The 21,009-nt window shown below is 40.6% G+C and overlaps 1 long non-coding RNA gene across 1 annotated transcript; it reads right to left on the bottom strand.

The window, feature by feature from the left end:
- Nucleotides 1–5,963: 5,963 nt before the first annotated feature.
- On the bottom strand, nucleotides 5,964–21,009 carry LOC144336588 (uncharacterized). Its single transcript, XR_013408482.1, has 3 exons — nucleotides 14,420–21,009; nucleotides 11,773–11,941; nucleotides 5,964–8,755 (listed from the first exon to the last, which is right to left on the bottom strand). It is a non-coding gene; the product is annotated as an uncharacterized LOC144336588 (long non-coding RNA).

Below are 21,009 nucleotides of genomic sequence, written 5' to 3'. Positions count from 1 at the left end.
TGAGTCAAGCATTGATCTAAGTAAAAAAAAAAAACATTGAAAAGGTCACTAATCTCTTCTAATGGAAAGATAGACTAATAAGGCAAATAACCAAGTGAAAAATAAAAGCCTAGTTAGTGACATGAATTAAAAAAACAAAACAAAACTGGCTGGCCACCTCTAATGAGATTTCACTTAAATTGAGATCTAAATGTCATACATATCTAGGGGAGAAGCATTCTAGACTGAGAGAATAGCTAGTGCCAACTTCAAGGCTGATAATAAGACTGGGGTAGGAAGGCAGTAGAATGGTCAGTTGGCTTGGCACAAGATGAGTTATGTACAGAGTTGTTCAAGATGATGTCTGCAAGCTCAGCAAGCGGTATTCTGTGTGGGTTATTAGCAATTTGAATTTTATTCTAAGAGTAATGGGAAATCCTTAGTCAATCCTAAACAAGAGGGTAGCATTAAATAATTTATAGCTTATAGATCTTACTCTGAATGTTACATGAAAAATCATTGAGGGCTAGTAGGTAACAGAAGCTGTGAGATGTATTAAAAGTCTATTGCTGTGCATAAGACATTTATGTGGCTTGGCTCTGTGTCCCCACCCAAATATCATCTTGAACTGTAATCCCCACATATGGAGGGAAAGACCTAGTGGGAAGTGATAGGATCGTGGGGTTTTTTCCCCCATGCTGTTCTCGGGAGAATGAGTGAGTTCTCATGAGATCTGGTGGTTTTATAAGGGGCTCTTCCCCCTTTGCTCTCTCCCCATCTCCTGCTACCCTGTGAAGAAGGTGCATTGTTTCTCTTTCACCTTCCACCATGACTGTAAGTTTTCTGAGGCATCCCCAGCCATATGAAACTGAGTCAATTAAACCTCTTTTCTTTATATTTATTTATTTATTTTTCATTTTTATTTTTATTTTGCTTGAATTTCCAGGATACATATGCAGAGCATGCAGGTTTGTTACATAGGTATACTTGTGTCATGGTGGTTTGCTGCAACTGTTAGTCTGTCCTCTAAGTTCTCTCCCCTTGCCCCCCCCACCTCCCAACAGGCCCTGGTGTGTGTTGTTCCTTTCCCTGTGTCCACGTGTTCTCATTGTTCAGCTCCCACTTATGAGGGAGAACATGTGGTGTTTGTAAACCTCTTCTCTTTATAAATGACCCAGTCTCAGGGAAGTTCTTTATAGCAGTGTGAACACAAACTGATACAGGCATGATACTGGCTTGGAGGAAGGCAATGCTTTCCAGCTTAGATGCGTACAAGGATCACCTAGAGAACTTAAAAAAAGGAAAGAAAACCTAAATAAGGCTCTGTCCCTGTCTTAGAGGTTATAATTTAATTGTTTTGAGGTAAGGCCTAAACAAATTTTAAAAGCTTGCTTGCCAGGGTTGAGAATCACTGGTATAATGTGAATGCAGTGGAGATGGAGTGAAAGAAACAGAGTTAGGTTATGTTTTCAAGGCAGATTCAACAGGACTTGATGATGAGTTAAGTGTAAGCAGGAAAGGAAAGAAAAGTTATAAGAAGTACTTTTCCACTTTAGGCCTGAGAAACTAGGTTAATGGTGGTTCTCTTTTGTGAAATGCTAATGTCTAAGAGAACATCAAGCTTAGGCAGGAGAAGTAAGGGTTCTGTTCCAAATATGTTAAACTTCAGCTGCCTAACCAATGTTTGAATGAAGAGATTTAGTAGCCAGTTGGATATTCAACTCTGGAAATCAGAAAAGGGGCCAGAAATGGGTATGTGTGTATATGGCTCTGTGTGTGTGTGTGTGTGTGTGTGTATACATGATTCATACATACATGGTATTTAAAGCATTGAGGACTGGAAGAAATTATTTAGAAGGAGAATGTTTTGAGAAAAGAGGAGAAGCCAGTACTGAACCTTAGGCTTCAATATTCAGAGTCCTACAGAGGAGAAGGAGTTAGCTGGAGAAGCAGCAGCCAGAGAGGTAGTTGGAAAATCAGCATGCAGAGTGTCTCTAAGAGGGAAAAAAAATCATATGTTCAAGAAGGAAGAAGTGGTCACTTTTTTCAAATGTGGCTGAAATGTCACTTAAGATAAGGACAAAAGGAGGACAGCTGGATTACACAATATTAAAGTTATTGGGCATATTGACAACAGCGTTTAATGGAGAGCAGTGAGGAAGGGAGCTAATGCAAGAGAAAAAGAAGAGAGTTCACTGCGACAATGACCACACGAAAAATTTGTTGGGAAGGACAACAGAGACACGTAACAGTAGCACTGGCGCAAGGACTCATTCATATATCTACTGAGGCAGGAAAGACAGCCAAGGGATGACACTTAGGAATAGATGCTGGTAGATATGTAGGTTAGTTACCTGTTGCTTGATTTGACTTTCTGAATAAAGTAAGTGCTGAAGTCACAAGGTGATGGAGAGGCAGAGTTGGAGGTAAGGCAGTCTGCAGAGAGAGGGGAAAATGTGGAGCGGTTGTTTGAGAAAATGGTACAGCAACCACACCAGGGAAGCATCATAGAAATTCTGGTTGAGTGCCCATTGGAGGTCTGTGGTATGGAATTTTAAATAAGAACTGGCAGCACAAGTGTGTTTTCTTTTTTCCCAACAATTTTCAGTTGTTTGGGTGCAGGGACAGAGTAGGTTGGTAATTGAATTTCATGAGAATTGGAGTTTCCCAATGAAATATGACAAAGTGAGAAATGGGACAAGGAAAAATATTTGCAAGAGGTCAACTTGGACCAAAGCAAGGAGGGAGGAAAGTGAGAACATCTCTGGGATGTAATAGGATGAGGGAGAATGGCAAAGTAGCAAGGTCAAGGAGTGAATGTCTTCATTAGTGATATGGTTTGGATCTGTGTCCCCACCCAAATCTCATGTGGAATTGCAATCCCCAGTGTTGGAGGTGAGACCTGGAGGGAGGTGATTAGATCATGGAGATATTGCTCATGAATGGTTCAGCACCATCCTCTTTGTGCTGTTCTCATGATAGTGGGTGAGTTCTTGCAAGATCTGGTTGTTTAAAAGTGTGTGGTGCCTTCACCATCTCTCTCTTGCTCCTGCTCTGGCCATGTGATGTGTGTGCTCCAGCTTTGCCTTCCAGCATATTGTAAGTTTCCTGAGGCCTCTCCAGAAGTCAAGCTGATGCCAGCATCATGCTTCCTGTATAGCCAGTGGAAATGGAGGACATTTAAACCTCTTTTCTTTATAAGTTACCCAGTCTCAGGTATTTCTTTATAGCAGTAGGATCTAACACATTTAGTACATGGAAAACAGAGCCAAGGATTTTTCAAAACTATATCGCAAAGCAATAAAGAGATAGCAAGTTACAAAAAGAAAGGGCACTCTGAGTGCTGACCAGAATAAAACATTGTTATGTACACTTGGGCAAATCGTGAACACAACACAGTAAGCATGAGGAAACATCCTAAAGTGATCCAGAATGAAAAAAAGAAGTCCCCTGCAAAAGAAAAAAAAAAAAAAAAAAAAGATTGACATTTGATTCCTCATTGCTGCTACTGGATTCAAGAGGAAAATGACATGAGATTTTCAAAATGACTTTCATCATTGTATTTTAAAAGTATGTAACCTGACGAATGCAATTCTAGTGCAATAGTAAAACTCAGTTAAGAGTTCCACTCACCATGGTGCTATGAGTTCATGCAGAATTTCCTTCCCAGCCCCAAATGTAGAGAAACAAAGCAGTAAAATATTTTTCAAAACCATGAATTCATGTTTTTTTTTTTTTAAAAAAACCAACGAACTGATACCATGGGTCTCTGGTATCATGCAATATGAAATATACAATGTGGTCCTCTGACAAAATGCTTACCCTGAATCAAATCAGGTAAAACAATCAGACAAATCCAAATTGAGGACATTCTGTAAACCAACTGTCCTGGATTCTTCAAAAGATGCCATGAAACAACCCCTGGTTGCCCCTTCCTACTCCATATACACACAAAAAAATGGAAAAGAGAATAAAGAGAGACAACAGTGAAAGGGAATTCTTAGCCCACAATAGGATCCTGGATCAAAAACATGTTTGTAATGGATACTTAGGGGAAAATCTGTATATGGCATGTGTGCTAGATAATAAATTGTCTGAGTGTGATAATCTTATTGAGGTTATGCAGAAGAATGTTCTTATACTCAGGAGATGGAGACTGAAGTATTTTATGGGTAAAGGTCAAGAATAATTACGTCTACGATTAACTCTCAAATGGTCCAGGAAAAGAGAAAAAGAGGGAATAAGAAAATCTTGGAACTTGGTAACAATTGATGAAACTAGGTGACTTTAAGATGTTAATTTGATACTCTTACCACTTTTCCGTGATTTAAAGTCTTCTAAATAAAAAGTTGGAAAAAAGTAAAAGAAATAGATTCACAAACAAAGTGAATATCCCATACATCAAAAATGGAACTCCCACAACAAAAGACGATAATAAGCAGTGAGGCAGCAGAAAACCTGTTTGATGTTGGGACTAGAAATAGTTAGGATTGTCCATTCTCCTGTGGAATAAGGAGGAATTAATCTGCTTTCAATGAAGACAGGTGACTACTGCCTGATGAATGGTGTAAAACTTTAGGCAGTGGAGATCTCATCCTGCAATAAATGCATTCTGAAAAATAGCAGCACAATTCAGGGCTGGCAACCTTTATTGCATTGCTCTCTGAGCTGGAAGGAGAAGCAGATAGCGAGGGAAGGAGGACCTGGGCCATACTGCCTACTAGCTTGGAAACTAGATCTGTGATATTAATGTAGGATGAGGGTCCCAAAATAAGACATGCTTCTCCATAATGGAGGTTTGTAGGAATGTAATTATAAAATGGCCAGACATAGTAGGGAATGAACAGTAAACAAGGAAGTAAGACGAATGAAGAAGAGAAGGAGGAGGAAGAGGAAAAGAAGATAGAGTAGGAGGGGTGAACAAGAGGAGGAGGAAGAGGATGAAGGAAAAGAAGAGAGAAGAAGGAAGAAGAACAAGAGTAGCAATGGTGGTTAGAATTAGTCTCTCTTCAAGATGAGCTTGCATACTGTAATTCAGAGCATAGAAAGAAAACTAACAACAAAAGATAAACAAAGAATGTAACCACAAAAGAATTCACTCACAGAAAACACAAATAGTTCAATTATCTGAAAAAAGTTTCATAGTAAATGTGTTTACATTCCTCAACGAAGTAAGGAAGGAATGACATCCACAAAGAAAGAAGAAATTACGAAATAAAGTTCATTGTCATGAGTGAAAAATAGGAGGAGATTTTAATAAATAAACAACAAATCTTGGACATAAAAAATATAGTCATTGAAATAAAAAACTAGCTGAAATAAATACTAGGCTGAACACAAAGAGAACTAGGAAATAAGACTGAGGGATGAACACAGAATTTGGCCCAGAGAAATAAAGTAATTTTTTTTAAATATGAAAGAGAATTGAAGACATTCATGTGGGCTGGCTAAGAAGTTTCATCATATGTATAAACAGAGACCTAGAAGCAGAGGATCAAAGAAACAGAAGCACAGTATTTGAAAAGATAATGGCTGTGATTTTTTCTGAATAAGTCTTTGTGTACACTGAATGATGTGACCAAAAAAAAAAAAAATCAAACAATATCTAGTTATACTTTTTAGTGAAATGCAAGAACATTAATACAAATTGTTAAAAAGTTGCTAGGAGAAAACACAGTTTAGCTACAAAGGCACTACAACTAGGCCAAAAGCAAAATTATTTTAAGCAGCAATAGATGCCAGAGACAAATGAATTATAACTTCAAGTGTTAAAAAAAAATGTCAATTTAGAATTCTAAAAAAAAAAATTCATGGGTGAGGGTGAAATAAAGACATTTTTGTACATACAAAGGCTATATCCTACCTTAATTGAAAGAACTGCTTGAGGATATTCTACAACAGCAAGAAAAATAAACACATAAGTAGAAAAAATAGTGAGCAAAGAGAACAGTAAAGTTTGTGAATGAATCCAAATGTCTATTAAATGCAATAATAACTTTTTTATTGTGTTTATAAATTATATAAGTATTTTAATTCTTACCCCAATTTAATCTACAAGTGCAACACATTTGCATTAAAACTCTAAGATTCTTTATGAAATTAAACAACAGAATTTTAAATTTATGAAAAGAAAAATGTTTAAGAACTACCAAATAATTATGAAAAAGAAAAAAGGAGTAGAAAGGAGTCGCTTTAAGGAAAATTAGATTTTTTTCAACATATTTAGGATCTTTCAGGGATCCTTCAAGGAGAGTAATTAAAATGTTCTTCCCAAAACAGTCTTTGATGCCACAAACAGAGCACATAGACAGAATAAATGAACTCTTTTTCTGACCCAGGAGAAGCTAAATTTCCATGTTTACTTGTAGAACTCAGTCAGATTAGCCAGTAGCCAATAATTAAAATATTGGCGTCTAGAATTGAACTACTACTATATTCAAAGAGTGTCTATCCTATAGAGGCTTATTGATAATGAGGAAATGAAGGAAGACCTTGGCAGCTATTTCTGTAACATTTTCTCCATGATTCAGCAGTGAGTCTCAGCCCCGGCTGCGTAGGAGAAGCACCCAGGGAGTTTCAGGAAAATATCATTGCCAGAGATTCTGATTCATTTGGTCTGGGATACAGCCAGAGTACTGTGTTTTTTTTGTTTTGTTTTGTTTTTTTGTTTGTTGTTGTTGTTGTTTAATTCCAAGTGATTCTAATGGGTAGCCAGGATTGAGAAAACAGATTTATAGGATCCTTCACTGAAGACTGAGATTTATCATTAAAACCTTAAATCATGTTAATTCTAATCCATATAATACACCTTGTGAAGAGGTCAGAGGGCAAGAGAAAGGCTCAATTAGAAGTCTTTAAGTGATTATTTCCAGTAATTGAGGTAAATATCTAAAGTCAACCATGAAGATCCAACTAAGCGGTCTTCATTGTCTCTACCCTATGTGAGAATACCAAATTAAACTGATTTTCCAAGGGCACCACATTGAGAGTCCCGAGAGAGCATTTCTTGATTGCATCAGCGTACCTGACATCACCTTATATGAGAGGAGAGTTTTTATAAATAAAGTTATTTATTGATGTGGAAATCTTGAACAATTAAAGGACCAATTTACTCTAGTGTGGTAAAGACATCAATGCCAGAATTCGTATTTTATAAACATGAGAAGTATGACTTTTCTTTCTATTTTTTCTTTTCTTATAAGCACAATTTCTCTCTGCTTGGGTTTTAAATGGTAGATGGCACATAGCAATTAATTGCCAAACATACATATAAATCAGATGTTGTGAACGGTGAACAATAAGCAGTCCAGGGAAGGAAGTACACCTCACAGTGTGCTATCCATAACAATGTTTTCCATGAGCCAGGAGATTTATCGAGCACTTAATAGGGCAGAGACCTTGGGTGGAACATAAATTCTGTAAAAGCCGTCCTCCTGACCCCAAGAAGAGTATAATGCAGTTGGGAGACAAAATGTAAATCTAGAAGAAAAAAAGTAATTGAAACCATGGGGTGGAATATTCAGTGGGTGCTAATGAGGAGCCCGTTCTACTCAAGCCCATTCTGACAAGGGCTCTGCTCTACAGAACTTGCATCCCAAGGAGCTTGTGTAACCATCCCCCACCCCCTGCCCACCTTCACAGAAATGATTTTAAAATGCCAGACTCTAGTTTAGCGTCTGAACCATCCTGAGGACAGTAGTTTCAGATTCAACTGCTATTTACTTTGCAATTATGAGGCCAAAGAGGCCTGGGAGAATTTTCATAGGTTATCTCTTCCAACCCTCATGGCCACTCTGAATTAGATGAAATCCCCACCTTAAAGATAAGGAACCAGAGGCTCAAAGAGGTGAAGTGACTACTTCCTCAAGGTGGTACAGATAGTAAACGGGAAAGTGGGGCATTTTTAATGCCAGGTCTTTACTGTTTATCATTATACATATAATACATGATCACTTGACTTACAAAATAGGGTAAAGGGGAAAGAAATCAAAAGATGCAGCTGCAGGAGGAAGTGGAACTTGGTGGGGTTGTAAAGGATGCATAGAATTTACATGAGGCCGAGATGAGAGGAGGGGGTACATTCAAAATGGGGCACAGTAAGAGGAAAACTAGATGGGAATGCACCAACTGTGTTCGAGGACGCAGCACAGGCCTGTGTGGATGCAGAGCAGGTCTTGTTCCACAACACACAGGAGCAAACAAATGACCCCCGGAGCCAGGAGCAGATGAATTCTTATTTGTAGAAACATTGCATTTAGTGGCCGCAGCACAATCCTGAGGAAATGAATGGGAGTTTTCTCCCTGCTGTCAGGGGCATTCTCCTGGATGATTAATTGACAGTTCTCCAGCCAAGCCCCTGTTCCTTCTGGAGGCCATGCCCCTTGGTGTGCACCTGCCACCGCAGAACCGAAGCAACAAAATGTATTGTCTTCCTCTTTTTCTTCTGAGAGCTGCAGCTGCTGGCCTACTTTAAGGAAACCTTCTTTACCTAGAGTATAAACTTGAACTTCTCTGATTTGCAGGGTGAAAACTTTACACTTTCAACAGATTCAGGGAAGTGGTTCTTTAGAGGAGTTGATTTGAAAAAGCCCCATTCCTCACATGGCACTTAGGGCTGTTCCCTCCTTCTTGCCTTCCTGAGACCCTTTTTTCATTTAGCGGCTTTCTGACCACATTCCTCAATGCCACACGATGCTTTGTGACAGCTGCTGCAGTTGCCTGGAATCTTGAGGCGGCTGATGGGGCCTCTCACATTCAGGAGCAGAGAGCCGTTACTCTAAAGGAAAAGCAAACCGAATTTCTGGTGCATAAATGCATGATTTGTTCATTCATTCTAAACAGTTCCAGAAAGACAAGGCCAATATGGTAATTCTGCCTTGTTTAAAAGATTTTTGTGGCTTTCAAAGAATTAAAGTTTACTTTCTAGCCAAAGAAACACTTAAAGTTAAGTTTCTTGGGGCTTGTTAGCAACATTTGTGCTATCCTCAAATTTGGACCGAAGGATTTGGCGTGAAGAAGTCTAGAAGTCAGAGATAGTCGGGAATTAGAAATAAGAGTGAACATTGCATGAGCACTTCCTACTTGCCAGAAGATGTCTTAAGAGCTGGGCACAAGTTGTTACTGTTCATTGTATTTAATCCTAACAGCCACACTTTTCAGTCATTCATCAAATTATCTATTAAGTACCTGTTATGTCAAAGACATACTGTTCAAATGACTGAAGACTGAAAAAAAATATAATAGTAAATAAGTATGACATATTATATAATAAGGTAGAAGGTGACGAGAGCTAGAAAATAATTGATTAGGGTAAAGAGGTTCAGGAATCCTGGAGTGTGGCAAGAATATGTCTGAAGATCTCATTGAGAAGGTGACACTTTAACAAACACAAGGAGAGCAAGAGGGACCTGCTGTATCTTGGGGGAAATGATCCAGACAGAAGTAACCAACACTAATGGGTTCACATAACAGAAAAAATTAAAATAAGGTATTGGAAGAATATTAGAGAGTTGACTGAGTCAAAGAAAAAGTGGAAATTAGACATTATTAATGGGATAAACAAAATAACATGCCCCTCTTTAGAGATGACCATGTCTTTTCTTTTTTTTTCTTTTCTTTTCTTTTTTTTTTTTTTTTTTTGACAGAGTCTCTCTCTGTCACCCAGGCTGGAGTGCCATGGTATGATCTCAGTTCACTGCAACCTCCATCTCCCAGGTTCAAATGATTCTCCTGCCTCCGCCTCCCCAGTAGCTGGGATTACAGGTGTCTGCCACCACGCCTGGCTAATTTTTGTATTTTTGGTAGAGATGGGGTCTCACCATGTTGGCTAAGCTAATCTTGAACTCCTGACCTCAAATTATCCACCCACCTCCCCCTCCCAAAGTGCGGGGATTACAGGCATGAGCCACTCCACCAGGCAGACCATGTCTTAATCCCAGGATGCTATAACTAGGTTAGGTTATATGCCAAGGGGGAATTAAGGTGGCAGATGGATTAAGGTTGCTAATCATCTGACCTTAAAATAGAGAGATCAACCTGAATTATACAGGTGGATTCAATGTAATCATTGAGGTCCTTAAAGGTATAAGGACAGGGAGGGAGACAGAAGAGAAAATCACAGAGACAACAGTATGGGGAGGACTCAGTCCTGCATTGCTGGGTTTGAAGAAGGAGGAATGGGCCATGAGCCAAAAAGTGTGGAAGCCTCCAGCAAATGAGAAGGACAAGGAAATGATTTCTCCCCAAAGGCTCCCAGAAAGGAGCATAGCCCTGTCCCCGCATTGATTTTAGCCCAGGAAGACGTCAGAACTTAAGATATTCAATTTGTATTGTATTGTTTCCTTTTTTATTTATTTATTTTTTATTATTTTTTATTTTTTGAGACGGACTTTCGCTCTGTCGCCCAGGCTGGAGTGCAGTGGCGCTATCCGGCTCACTGCAACCTCTGCCTCCCAGGTTCAAGTGATTCTCCTGCCCCTATCTCCTGAGTAGCTGGGATCATAGGCATGGGCCACCATGCCTGACTAATTTTTGTTTTTTCAGTAAAGACGGGGTTTTGCCATGTTGGCCAGGCTGGTCTCGAACTCCTGACCTCAAGTGATCCACCTGCCTCGGCCTCCCAAAATGCTGGGATTCGAGCATGAACGACCACACCCAGCCCAATTTGTATTGCTTCAAGACACTAAGTTTGCCGCAGTTTCTACTGCACCTCGAGGAAACTAAGACAAGCATTTTTGCAAAAATTCCCTCAAAGACTAATCGACCTCAGGCCTCTGGAAAGACAGGCCCCGGGGAAGAGGGCGGTCTCTTCAGATCCCACAGCATGAGCCGGCTTCAACTATCTCCCTGACTTGGGTCATAATTCTCTAGCTTCCTATTGTGCCCGGCCTGCTTAAAAATCATCAGGGAGGCCGGGCGCGGTGGCTCACGCCTGTAATCCCAGCACTTTGGGAGGCCAAGACGGGCGGATCATGAGGTCAAGAGATCGAGACCATCCTGGCTAACACGGTGAAACCCCGTCTCTACTAAAAATACATTAAAAAAAAAAAAAAAAAATTAGCCGGGCGTGGTGGCGGGCGCCTGTAGTCCCAGCTACACAGGAGGCTGAGGCGGGAGAATGGCGTGAACCCGGGGAGCGGAGCTTGCAGTGAGCCGAGATTGCGCCACTGCACTCCAGCCTGGGCAACAGAGCGAGACTCCGTCTCAAACAAAAAACAAAACAAAACAAAACAAAAAACCATCAGGGTGAGTGTGAATGGAGCCAAGTGAGCATGAGTGAAGTGGAAAATGATGGAGTCAGAGGGCAGATGGAGGAACCACAGCTTGCCAGGCCTCAGAGGTAGTCAGGACACACACAGGTGGAGCATCCCTAATCCAAAAATCTGAAATCCACAATGCTCCAAAACCTGAAAGTTTTTAAGCACTGGTGTGATGTCACATGTGGAAAATTCCACACCTGACTTCACATGACAGGTTTCAGTCAAAACTATTTTTCATATGCAAAATTATTTAAAATATTGGATAAAATTACCTTTAGGCTTTATGTATAAAATGCATATGAAACATACATAAATTTTGCATTTAGATTTGGGTCTCATCCCCGAGACATTTCATGATGTATATAGAAATATTCCAACATATGAAAAAATACAAACACTGAACCGTCTCATCTCAAGCATTTCGATCAGAGATACTCAACCTGCACTCAATTGGTAGCTATAGAAATGTCAAATTAACAGAGGAAATAGTGATTAAATAACTCTCCTAGGTTTAAACAAGTGAGATTTGACTCACAGGCCTCCTTGCCTCTAAAGCTCTTGGTTTTACCAGCTCATCCAAACTGAAGATGAAACACTGGCTCCTCGTGATGCTGTCACAACACAGATGTGTCACCAGGTCCCCAAGATGATATGTTAAGGTAGCTCCATTTGTTGATGCCCAGTGGTAGTCAAGAGCATTGCACCTTCCAGAAAAAAACATGGAAGGACTGTTTTTTATTTCAGAATTTTAAGTAGAGCCAGGCCCCACGATGCCACACACTTCATTCCCTCTCATTCTCTTCCTCCCTCTGTTTCTCCCTCCCTCCTCTTTAGCCCTGCTTTTTTTCTGTTACTGGGGACCAAGGGATCCTTTTGACATTGCAGCTACGGGGTTGGTTTAATGAAATAAGGAACTTCTACATGAGTTAGTCAGACTTGCTCATGGTCTTACTACTTTTTAACCACCCTAAACCCGAGTCTCCGTGTTTTTTCCTGTCCTTTTGAGATTCAAGTTAAGTCACTCTCTGTGCATGTAGGTAGTCAGCCATCTGTCATCTTTACCTGCCAGTGTCCCTACACCCTTATCTTGCTATAAGTATCCTAATTTTACTGTGGGAAACCATCCCACCACTTGTGCATCCAGTTTTGGTAGCTTTGTTGGTCAAGGCACCACATCATCTCCTGGCCAATTGGTGGGCACCAGATCCCAGTTCAGTGGGTCAGACTTCCTGGAAATTTGTATCTAGAGAGCAGTGACCCAAATATGGAAAATGTATAAATCTAGTTCATTCTGGAGAATCTAAAGAGACCAACATATTCCCTGGTGAATGTCTTTCCTGATGTCATGAATCGTTGGGGAGTTTTCTGCAGATATGATCATCTGCAATTTTTACTTTTTCTTGGATTCAGTAAGCTCACTGTAAATTTATCTTCCAACGAATTACTTTTTAAATTCTCCCTGCTTATGTTAACCCATGTCAGTGTTGTTTACTTGCAATGTAAAAACAACAAACAACTTTAACTGATAACATCTTGCCTCTTGAATAACTAGCTTAATTTACTTAAGCTTTAATATTCTGTACTTCAAAGGCTCTGTGTAACTAAATATTCTACCCTTCATTAAGTTGTAGATTTTGCTACTTAACATAGAGTATATTTTTCTCTACATGTGTGCTTTTTTCCAATCATAAACGCTGAGACTGGAATAAAGCAATTCATCTTACAATTATTCAAAAACCAGTATCTCACCTATATTTAGCCATTTTTTTGAGGAGTGAACAAACAGAGATTTGGTCCAAAAGCTCAAGCCAGGATCTCTGTCTTGTGGCTTTAACATTACAGAAAATTCCCCAAACTTTCATCTACCTGAAATAGTTCTTTCACCTATTTGTATGGTATCTGCATAAAAATAAAATTCTGGAGTGAAGGTGCTATGAATCCAAGAGGTCTAATGAAAATAAAAGTGGTACTTGGAGAGAATAATTTATTACATGTTGCTATCCTTTCATAGCAACACTTTCAGTGGGATTTTTTCATCATAATAATGGTATAACAAAGTCAAAGATTAAGCTCTGGCCGATGACACATAAGTAGATGTACCACATGACTCCCATGTACTCCTTCTTCCTATAGAATGGGTTGTGCATATGATGGCTGGAGTCCAGGTAGCTGTCTTGTGCCATAAGATGGAAACTACACCCTGAGATGTTTGGAGCAGCAAGAGAGAAGGAACCTACATCCAGAGAACTTCATGAAGCTGCTCTGCCAGCCTTGGGCTTCCAAACTTTTTTAATATGTAAAAGGAAAGTAAATTTCTATCTTGCTTAAACTTTTGCTACTTGGATCTTCTGTCAGTTGCAAACACCATTTTCCTGAACTCTAAGTGATGTAGCTAGGTTTATACCAAATAGGGTACTTATCTGTTACTACTCCTGCCTCTCAACATCTGTGCATATCTTCCTCAGCCTCCTTGGGTGATATTAAATACTGTACAGGATGAATCATTCTTAACTAACACAAACTACCATTAAATACACATAATAAACATGAACATTGCATCTGGTTGCTGAGTGTTCCTAGATAGGCACGGAATTAAGCTTCACCTCTCCCACACCTACCTAAGCTCTATCCTTATCTGACCTTCAAGGCAAGCTCTCAGGCTGGCCTGGCCTCTCTATTCCTGTGCTGTTTTATGGGTTTCCCAGAACTATCTAGAAGGCTCCAACTTTGGTCTTCTTCAAGGACATACAATTTGGATCCTGCTTTCACCACCACTTACCTGCTCTTTGGTCTTGGATGACTGACTGAACGAACCTCTTACTATCTGAGTTTCCTCACCTATAAAATGGGAATAATCTCTTGGAGTTGTTGTGAGGATTAAATAAAGTAATACAAGTAAAGCTCTTGGTGCCTGGCCCATTGTAAATCCTCAAACAGTATTAATTGGAATCATGACTGTTATTTCACTCCAAAAGAGAAGATTTGAAAGTCATAAAGAACTTGACAAAGAAAAACCCTGCTGCTTAAGGAGGTGAGTAGGCAGGGGCCTGGGTAGACACTAACTTTCTAACCATCACCACAAAGCAAACTCCACTTTCACCATAGGAAGAAAGGCTATTAGGCTCAAAGGTATGTATCAGCTCCATTTCTCATCCATTTAATTTAAAATAGTTTGCATCTACCTTAGGGTCCAGGGGACACAGCAAGGAGTGACACAGGGAATTGAAGACCTTGTTCATTTCCTTTGCCTCTATTCCACCATGGTTGCTCTGCTCCCAGCTCCCCAGACTCTCCCAGGTTCTCATGTCTCATCCAACATCTGACCGTAAACCATAAAAAAGAATGAAATCATGTCTTTTGCAGCAGCATGGATGGAACTGGAGGCCAGCATCTTAAGTGAAACAGCTTCGAAACAGAAAATCAAATACCGCATGTTTTCACTTTTAAGTGGGAGCTAAATAATGTGTACACATGGACATAGAGTGTGGAATAATAGACACTGGAGACTCAGCAGGGTAGGAGGGTGGGAGGGGAGCGAAGGATGAGAAATTACTTAATGGGCACAATGTACGTTATTCAGGTGATGGTTACATTAAAAGCCCAGACTTTGCCATTATGCAATATATCCATGTGACAAAACTGCACTCTTACCTCTTAGAGTTACACAATTGACACAAATCTCCCTACCCAAGTGTCCAGACAGAGACGCACTCTCAGCCTTCAAGGACACCCTTAGGCTTCCTGAAATGAGGAATTTGCCTACAATGTTTTACTAATGGTAACATCTTTAAAACAGAATTGTTCGACCAGGCGCAGTGGCTTACGCCTGTAATTCCAGCACTTTGGGAGGCCGAGGCGGATGGATCACCTGAGGTCGGGAGTTTGAGACCACCCTGACCAACATGGAGAAACCTTGTCTCTACTAAAAATACAAAATTAGCGGGTGTGGTGTCACATGCCTGTAATCCCAGCTACTCGGGAGCCTGAGGCAGGAGAATCTCTTGAACCCGAGAGGCAGAGTTTGCAGTGAGCTGGGATCACACCATTGCATTCCAGCCTGGGCAACAAGAGCAAAACTCCATCTCAAAAAAAAAAAAAAAAAAACCAGAATTGTTCTTAAATTCATTTCACCACTTTATAAAATAATCTACAGAGATTTATCTTATCATAGATTTCTTTAAAGTGTTTTTTGTTTTTCACAATAAATCATCTGTAAAACTATACATAAGCCATGGCAAATAATTCTTAGTATAACTATTTTCTTTCTAACTAATACAAAATTATGATAGTAAAGAAGTGAGAATTTGAAAGATTTGAGCTCTATGACTTTTTTTTCTTAAGGAAAACACAGTGCAGCCCTCATTTAACAATGCATTTTGGTGGTTTTGAACCAGTTCCTTCTTAGTGTTATCTGATTTTGGCAAACATACCGGAAAGACAAGATTACAGTCCCCACACTCTCTCCTTTCCAATCTTTCTGGAACCTTATTTGTATCTCTGTGTCAACAGAGTGAAGAAAAGATAGCGTTTTATTTGAGCAGCCCACAGCTACTGGCATACTTCTTAATTAGTGTCTGTGACCAGTTAGCATTGTTTAGATTTCATTCAACACACTTCCCCAGAAACACACTGCTTCGTGGCGGCTGCGGTATGCACCAGCTGTCTTTAATCTCTCAGGACCCAATTCACAGACCAAAAATTCTGTTATGAGCACAAATCTCTGAGTGGGCATTTGTTTATTTTCTGCTTAGGAGACAACTTCCATATATCTCTGCCATTAAAAATAAATCAGTACATAAAATAAATACTCAAACAAATACAACAGATCAAAAGCTGAATATCTCACTTCCAACTACACTGAACTAAAGGGTTGGCTGATGGAAGTGGCACCTCTGTTTGGTCAAGAAAATACTGCTCTTCTCTTAGAAATAATAAACATCCTTAAAAGCCAGTTTGAAGATTAAACATACCCATGACAAAGAAAAAGGACAAACAAGCTTATGGCTTCAGGCAAAAAGGTCATTATTTCCATTAGTTCCATTGGCCAAGCCATGTACATTCCATTTCTTTTAGAAGTATTCTACTGAATGGCATCTTAATGCATCTCTTTTTTTTTTTTTCTTTTTTCTTTTTTTTTTTTTTTTTTTTTTTTTGAGACAGAGTCCCGCTCTGTAGCCCAGGATGGAGCACAGTGGCATGATCTCGGCTTACTGCAACCTCCACCTCCCGGGTCCCAGTTCAAGCACTTCTCCTACCTCAGCCTCCTGAGTAGCTGGAATTACAGGCATGCACCACCTTGCCCAGCTAATTTTTGTATTTTTAGTAGAGGCGGGGTTTCCCCATGTTGACCGGGCTGGTCTTGAACTCCTGACCTCATGATCTGCCCGCCTTGGCCTCACAAAGTGCTGGGCATCTCCTTTTTTCCTAAATGTGCAAATAGAAATGTCTGCAGACAATGCTTGCTCATGGACACTTGGATGAGTTCTCATTCTAACACTTGGAACAACAGAACACATAACCACCTTGTCAAGATTATGTGGAAGTTAACGGCAGCAGTGAGGAGATCCCACACCCCACTGTGTGTCCTGACTCTTCTCCCCCAGGAACTTACACACATCAATTATGTGACTTCATCATTTTCTTATCCCAGTACAGTTTCTGGCATGCAGTGGGTTGTCAACAAATGATTGTTTAACTAATACTGGGAAATAGCACTAATATACATGTTTATTATTTGCCAGGCACTTTTCCAAGAGCCTTGCAAGTATTAACTGCTTAATCTGCACAACAGCCCCATGGAATAGCTGCTATTATTGCTCCATTTTACAGATGAGGAAACGTGGACATAAAGAGGCAAAGCAACTGACCCTTCAATGGCAGAGATGGGACTTAAACCCACGAATTCAGGTTCAGCACTGCCACACTACATTTTCCCTGCCCACATCCCAGCCTCCAGGCCTCAATTTCCTCATGTAACTAGGTGGTCTCTGAGGTTCCTTCTAGTTGTGTAGAGTGCAATTCTAGTCTATAATTCTTGGATAACCAGTGGGGCACAGAGAATCCTCTATTACCTATCCATCCCCTCAGAACATTCCCAAGTCTTAAACTCCTGCTAAGATTACATAACACAGCATGGAGCCATGGCTTGCCCTTTTTCCAAAAGAAGAAGCTTTCTGTGAAAATACAACTATTAGGGTAAAGAAGAAAACTTCTCATGGGCCCAATTCTTTCAATATCATTTTAATAGACAAATAGGTGATAGACATGATAATGATTCCTAGAATCCCATTCAATAGCTGTACAAGATGAACCAGCACAAAGAGCTGGGACCTCCAACAGCACGAAGGGTGTCTAATGCAATGTGAGATACCCAGACAGTGTAAGGCCAGTCCCAAGCTGGTCACCTAGGAAGGCATTAGGAAGCCATGAGATGAGAGTGAGGAAGTCAAGGCTATAAGAGTGTGTGTGTGTGTGTGTGTGCGCGCGCGCACGCGTGTGTGTCCCAAGAAACTAGACGATAAAGGAAAGCAGAAAGGGACAATGGCTACAACTGGAACACAAAGAGGAAGACAGATTTTTTTAAAGATAAGAAAAACATGTCTATAGTTTCCAAAGAAGTAATCTGTTGATAGTGAGAGGTAGAAAACACCAGACAGAGAGAGAATGGATCGTGGATAAAGTATGAGTCTGGTCCAGTTAGAGAGGTGGGTGTGAAATGGAGAAAATACTCTTGAAAAGCAGGAAGGGCACCTTTTCTCTTCACGAAGCTGAAATGAGAATGGGTCCCGTGTGGCCTCTGCTGACTCTCTCCACAGACTGGAATCTTAAGGTAGCAGGGCATAGGAAATTTAAACTATCCTTGGGGGCTTTGCTGACTCCAAAAATAGCTTCTCTAAGAAAAGCAAAGGAAAAGCTAGTTGCCAAATGCTAGCGGCTACTGTTGGGGGTATTAAAATTGGATGCCAACAGCTATTAACAGGTATTCATAGGTAGAAACAGAGAAGTCTGGGGCATGGGGGCCCCAAACAGCCAATGTTGCCTCCAATCAACTGTCCAGGTCCCTAAAGAAAATATATGGGGGAAAAAGAAAGCAATTCAACATGACACTTTCTTTTTTTATTCCACAAATGTGTATTAAATACACTATGCACTAGGCACAGGTGTTAGGGATATTGCAATGAACAAAACAAAGGCCTGCTCTTAGGGGATTTACATTCTATCTCCAAATTCATCAAGAGAAGTTTGACCTCAGATTGTCAGCCCAAGTTGCCTGTGTGGCCTGCCTCCGACTCAGAGACCACCCTGCCATGTGAGAATGGCTACACCTGCCAGCAAGGCACAAAAGAAAGTGAAAGAGACAGAACGTTTGCCCCAAGAGTGAAAGCAGAACTGGTGAAGGCCACCTGCCCCAGCAAGGGAGAGAGGAGAAAGCTGCCCGAGACCTAGAGATGGCCTGGTTGGGGTGGGGGTGGGGAGGCGGGGGGGGGAAAGAGTGGAGGAGACATAGAAGAAAGGATGCTTCTGGGCCTCATCCTCTGGGCAGTAGCCCTGACACTAATGTCCTTTCTAGCCTCAGAAACCCCAGAGAGAGCCATAAGAGTCCACACCCAAGCATGCTAGGACCTAACTCAGCACGGTGAGGGTGGAAGCCTCACTGAGGAATATGAGATTCCCCATATTTTACCCTATCCTTAGGGATGATTCCCAAATCATAATTTAAAGGAAAGGAAATCAGTCTTCAATGCTGTTAACAATCCTGGCCCAATCTCTCTCTTTGATCTATTATTTGTCCTACGTACACTTTGTACACAGTGATTTTCTCATTGGCTCCAGACCCTGCCTTGACCTGTGCATTCCCTTTGCCTTTGCTTCCAAAGTATAATCTCCCACCTGATCTGGCCTCTCTTCCTTTGATAACTATTTACATAATCTCTTCTTCCATCCCAACTATTCTGTGCACTTTCCCCACCAACCTCAGCCCATGTGGCTCTCTCCTTTCCCTGCACTCTTCGGATGCCCACTATCTGTGGCTCTCCCTAAGATTTAGCATTTACCACCATGTGTACATGTCTTGCTTCCTTTCATCAATTATAATTCCATAAAGAAATCCTTGACAACCCCAAAACACCTAATCCAGCGCATTGCATATATTTAGTATGCAATAACCATTTTAATTTTTAAAACTACTTACACTGTGCTTACCTTACAAAGGATTTGAACAGGTGGTTTCAGTATATTTTGGTTGATGGATGGATGGATCAGTTGACTCATTTAAGGTATTGCTCACCTTTATGTATATATAAAAAAATGAGGTCCACACAGTGTGAAAGGTCCTCAGTAAATGAGGGAGATCACCATCGCCAACCTGCCTGATGGTGGGATGGAATCTGTCTTTAAGTAAATTACAATAAGCATATACCTTTTGGCTGTGCAGGTGTGAAATCCAGGGTTAAATTTCCTCCTGCACCTACAACATACATAACGAAACAAATATAGCAACAAATAATAGGGAAGTAAGTTATAGATGGTCCTTTAGAAGTCAATTTCATCTGCGCATCTAACCATAAAAGCAGCATCTGCTCTGCTAAATACAGGTGTTTTATATCCTTGTCATTAATTGGAGGGGACATTATGTCATCATACATCAACAGTTAAGGTTGGTTAAAGTGCCACTTATCTCAGGTGCTGTCATTAATCAGGTTCTTTTCAGCTTGGTGACTCCAGAGGCTTGGCTCGAAGCTGCTCTATGTGAGTGGGTTTTCCCTGTAGGTTTGAGGTGTCCTTTTATTATCATTTTGAACGAAAACCTTGGGACCCAGACATAAGAGGCCATTAAGGGAGCTGTTCTGATGCTTCAGAGAAGAGAAACATTTTCCTCCATCACCTTCAGTGCCCCCACTCCCTGTGTCTCCACCAAACAGCCACGGTGGAGAGGAAAGCAAAGCAGCACAAGCTGTTGTCTCCTCGCGGTTTAACCCATTACTGAATTTCAATGAACCACTGCATCTGGTGCTTCAACAGAGCTGGAAAGCAGCAGAGTCCTAGAAGGCTGCACCGTCTCTTTCCATCTGACACCGATGTCATCCAGGTGCCTTCTTGGCCACCTCAAACCCACAGTGTGGTGTCCCTTCCAGATAGGCTTCCGGGACACATTCTTCCTTGTCTCTGCTTTCATTGAAAATATCTATCCTTAAAATGTCTGCCCTTTATCCCATTCCTGCAAGGCCACTGGAAGTGGCATAAGTTGTCAGGAGCAATAATGGCAGCCATTTTACGTAATGATGTTATAGTTTCAGCACCTTGAGCCTAAGAATTACAGCAAATATGTTCAGGTAGTAACTTGCAAATTAATATGGGGAGTCAAGTCATTGATCCATATCAAATTCTTACTCAGGGAGCTTCTGCTCTGCCCTAAAAATAGAACCTCCTACCTATCCTACTTTGGTTCCTGATTGTTTCAACATGTACAGGAGACTGAAAGAATAAGGTGGCGAGTGTGTTTATGATTCATCTATTCAATAGACATGTGTTGAGTGTGAGGCACTGCTCTGGGAGAGGATATAGTGGTGTTCATAATCAGACACCATCCTTGCTCTCAAGGCTTTATAGTATGGATGGATGGGACAGAAATGAACCAAATAGCAATTTTAAAATGTCAACTTTAAAGTGATAAACTGTGATTAGTTCTCTAGATAAACTGTGATTAGTTCCCATTGTATATTTGGGCAAATATATGAACATACCATGATCTGGAGTAGGAATAGAAGTTGAT

The sequence above is a fragment of the Macaca mulatta genome, chromosome 18 (assembly GCF_049350105.2).
Source record: "Macaca mulatta isolate MMU2019108-1 chromosome 18, T2T-MMU8v2.0, whole genome shotgun sequence".
NCBI lineage: Eukaryota > Metazoa > Chordata > Mammalia > Primates > Cercopithecidae > Macaca > Macaca mulatta.
The sequence above is the reverse complement of the archived record's forward strand: the minus strand, read 5'-3'. Positions and strand labels throughout refer to the sequence as shown.